The sequence below is a fragment of the Vitis vinifera genome, chromosome 13 (genome assembly GCF_030704535.1).
Source record: "Vitis vinifera cultivar Pinot Noir 40024 chromosome 13, ASM3070453v1".
Taxonomy (NCBI): Eukaryota; Viridiplantae; Streptophyta; class Magnoliopsida; order Vitales; family Vitaceae; genus Vitis; species Vitis vinifera.
The window spans coordinates 20,940,354-20,945,113 of record NC_081817.1 but is presented as its reverse complement, the minus strand read 5'-3'; the positions used below and the strand labels follow the sequence as shown (position 1 = coordinate 20,945,113).

Below are 4,760 nucleotides of genomic sequence, written 5' to 3'. Positions count from 1 at the left end.
AATATAAAATTGCTTTTAAAAACTTTCTAACATTATTTGGTCATTGTTCTTTGAAAATAATTTGTAAAAATAATTTTTAGACAATAAGTAGAAGTTGTTTTAACCAATTTTTAAAAACAAAAGAAAAACATGGATCATTTGACCATGTTTTTTAAAACTTGTTTTTAAAAACTGGTTTTAAATTAAAGAATAAAAAATAATTTTTAAAATCAAGTTTCAAAAAACCATGATTAAACAGAACCAATATTTTATAAAAATAATTTGATCTACTAATATCCTTCTAATGAATTTCAAAATTTTTAAGATCCCAAGTTGGTAAGAATACCCAAACCAGGGTATTCTCCTTCATAAGATTGTTTCTTCTATGCATAAAGTTATCTCCATCAATCCAATACAAATTTTATCGTGTTTTTATGTAACCTTTCTCTGAAACCTCCAACATCTTAAGAACAAAGTGAAGTTAAATCTTCTGTATTAGAAGATTGAAATAGAAATGTCTCACTTCTCATCCATATCCAAGCTTTGATACAAATTTGTTTGGGTTAAAAATCGAAAACAAACACTAGACCAAATTAGGAAATTAACGAAGAATACAAGAAGCTCAAAAGTCACTGATTTATATACCTAATTAACCCTCCAAATATAACTGAGATACTAACATCACTTCAACTACCTAAAAGTTAAAATTTGACTCTACTATTTGTACTAAAATCCATCGGGGCTACAAGAATTTCCCATGACTCAAGATCAACGTTGGTTCTCAATATTATTCAGAACTCAAACTGGGAACGGGCTCAACGAGTAATGACAACACTCGATCCTTAGTTTCACCATATTCAATACCAAACCCATCTCCATGCTGATACATGCACTGGGCCATCCTAGCAAGATTCGTTGCAATTCCAATAAAAGTTTCAGGGAATGGAGACTCTACAGCTCCATCTTCATTTAGCTTCTTCCATGTCTCTCCAATCAAATAACTTATGTGTTTACGGGCTTCTTCTTCAGAAGCACCAGTTTCATACATGTAACACTGGATTGACTTGGGAACATCTCCTCTTTTCAACTCATCCTAAGACAAGGATAAAAAGACCATTATAATGTGTCTATGAACAGAAATTACAGAAATATACATTTATCAGGACTCGTAAGGAGATTGTGAGAGAGAGTAGCATACAGACCAGTGATGTTCCCAGATCATCTGAAAGCCTTGAAATCATTGATGACCAGCGGATAATATTGTGATATCTCTCTAAGGATTGTAGGGTTGGTTTATATCCACTGTAGTACCACTTTGCCTCCAGTAAGAAAGATTTACATAAGTCTGACCACTGAAGGATTAATCATAATAACATGAGTCAAGAGTAGTACATGCATGTAGACAGCATATGGCAACTTATCAAAATTTAATATCAAAGAAATGGAATGAGTTCACAGTTGCAGATAATACCACTTTTCTAAGATAGAAAATGATGTGTAAACCATGTTCCTTAAGAGCATCATAAGCCATTTCATTAGTGGAGTTGTAGAGGGCAAGGAAGCACATCTTCATATATTCTGGAAGTGGATCCATTGCATTGATATCCCACCTAAATATGTAAAGAAGATATTTGAATTTTTAGAGCAGCAAACTTAATCAGAAGCATATGATGCATAGAGGATATGGAAAGTAAGACAAACAGTAACCTGTCAACAGCATCTGTGAAAAGCTCAAGTTCATCCAATGTACCATAAACGTCATAAACATCATCAATTATAGTTTTGAGCGTGTTAACCTTCGTGGACATCCTCCTATAATATCCATACTGAGGCTCAAATATCTCTCCCACAGTCCATAGGAAATTCTCCACCAGCCTGTCCCTAGCAAATTTCAACTTTTCTCCCAGGCGTGTACTCCTCCACCAGCTTTATAGGAGCCCAGGGAGACAATAAAAATATTATAAGAGTATGATATAGAGTTTTTGGCTGGATCTCAAAACATTAAGAATGTTGATGAACTAATTACCTAGACATGTGTCTTAGATCCTCCTGGTGTGTGGCTTGTACCATATTGAAGTCCAATTTAGCAAACTCCAGCAAGATAGGATTCAAGTCCTGTCTTTTCTCGTATACGTCAATGAACCACCTTGCCTCTAACCTTGGCATTCTCCAATGCAATGGAAGCTCTAAGGCATGGTTCACCTCAATGGCAAGATTTTGATCTATGTTTTGCTCAAGGCCCTTTCCAAGATGTCTGTGTGCAAAATCTCTGGCCTGCTCCAAGGTACTTTCTCCTTGTACACAAAGGTATGAAGCTTCGTACAAGCAGAGCATTCCCTTCATATCTTCACACAGGCATGCCTTAAAGCTCCCTGTTTCGTCCTTGAATCTACTAAAAACATCTGCATTAACAAGAGTGCTTTCTAGTTAAGTACCTAATTTTATTTGGGATAAAGTCATAGCTTACATATATCTGCAAAAAGCATTATAAGAGCTTCCAAAAGAAAAAGGGATAAACAAATAAGAGACCAATATTTATATTGTTGCCTATAGTTTATTTAAATTTAAGTTCTTAGCTTATTTAAAACAAACAAAATGAAGAAGTGAATCCTGCACAGCCACACCTTCAGGCACATCATAGCCACGCTGCCTTAACAGTCTAAATTCAAGAGCTGTTGCGTATAAATCATCTTTCTTCCACTCTTCGTGCTGATTGTACCGGTTGTATATGATGTCCAATATTCTCTTTATTTCATCCTTGAAGTGATAATATAGTCCAAGCCTTCGCAAAACATCGATTAGCTCCAGCTGATCCAAGGCTTCTTCATTTTCCCAAGCATTGGCTTCACATCTCTCTTTAGCTTATCAAGTCTTCTGGTGTATGTTTCTCCCTGCATACATAACCATGTATTTGTTAGTAGCACCAAGTGGAACATTAATAACTAGAATTAACCTGTTAGCAATATTCATGATATATAAACCTACCACATAATCACTTCTCAGTGACTGCACATAATCATAGTCCCAAATGGGAGGATGGTAGTTTGCAGTTCGCCGAACAATGATTTCCTCGCAAGTGCTGTTGCCAATCATGGATTGGTTTCCTGGAGGAGAAGCCTTTCAACTGCTGGATCTTCTAATAATTGGAAGTCTTGTGTGAGTGATCAGATCAGGAATTGAAGCAAGCATGGAAAGAGCCGTGGAGATGTGTTATAGTAAAAGACTGCTCTACAATCTTCCGATTGGTGGGTTATTTAAGATCCAAGAAAGCACTATGTATTGGAAATGCAGATTCGTCTGAGCTCCTAATGCTAGGGAAAAATATCTCTAATTTCTGGAACATGGGCAAATCCCATCTCGCTGCCTTGTGGGGCTAGGTACCTCTGCGTGCCAGCTTTGGGTTCTCATGTAGAAACTCATGCTTCAACAATTTTAATATATTAATTCTAATTTGTTTTCTTCCAACCAAGTAGACTTCCAAATATCGATCCCAAATCAGGGAATACTTCTAATATTTTTATTACCAATACTTATATCTAAAAAATTATGAAAAATAAGTAGCATTTAAATATAGATTAAACAAAAATATTTTTATTACTCTTTTTAATAATTTATTACATAACAAAAAATAAATTTTGAATGAACACCTATATTTAAATGATTTTTATATAATAAGTATTTGTAAGCATTAACAAAGATTTTTAACTCTTTCAAACCTAAATTTATAAATGATTTTCAAATTGTTCATTTCAAAAGATTTGAAACCACCTCGGATACTTTTCACTCTTTTGACAGTATGACAAGGAGGACTAGTTATGCTGATGGGTGAAACTAGTACAATAATTGAAGTGTCTGAAAGATTGATTAACGTTGGCGGGTGAAAGATTGATTAATGTTGGTGGGTGAAACAGCCGGATTGATGTCTGATTAGAAATTTAACCAATTAAAATTTTCACGGACACATCCCTAATGACTTTTAGGCAGGGCCTGGCATCAATGGACAAAAGTGAACCCAATTTGCAACACATCAGATATGGGAGGTGGGTGAAGATTTGAAATAAGTTTGTAACAAAAAGTTGCTCTAGTTATTTTTTGGTGTGGGTTATTGAAAACTTGGAGACTATATTTTACCTATATTTAGATTTTCTTAGGCTATGTGTGGTTTTGAGAAAGTATTGAGGAAAGAAAAAAATGTTAGAGAAAATAGTTTTTTCATGTTTGGTTTCAACATGAAAATAAGAAAAAAAGAATCAAATATTATAAAAATTAACAAAAAAATTTATACATTTTAAAATTATTTAATCTTTACATAGAATAGGAAAAATAAGTGAAATGACTTTGAAGTGACATATAAAATAATTTATTGATTTTATTTTATTTTTTAATTTTCCTTCACTCTATCTTTTTTTCTACATTTCCTTTCTATTTTCTTTCATTCTCATTTTCCCTCATATTTTCGAGGAATGAAACATAGCCATAATATCTTATGTTTGGGAAAAATGATCTACCATGAGGAACTATAAAGAGAATTTATCCCATCTCATTTTTGTTTTTGTTTTTGGGTTGAGGTATTTTACCATGGTATTACACATGCATTATGATTTGAACATCAAACTTAGTGATCAATATTATGCACATACATCCATATTGGGTATGATTACTTTAATATTTTTGTTATATGAAACAGAAGATTAGAAGAAACTATTAGGACAAAAAATAATGTGATCTCAAAAAACATTTATATTTATTTTCATTTCTCACTATAACAAATATGGATTTTT

At 33.3% G+C, this 4,760-nt stretch overlaps 1 pseudogene; it reads right to left on the bottom strand.

Moving 5' to 3' along the window:
* Nucleotides 1–515: 515 nt before the first annotated feature.
* On the bottom strand, nucleotides 516–3,197 carry LOC100854956 ((-)-alpha-terpineol synthase-like; annotated as a pseudogene).
* Between the last annotated feature and the right edge of the window lie 1,563 nt (nucleotides 3,198–4,760).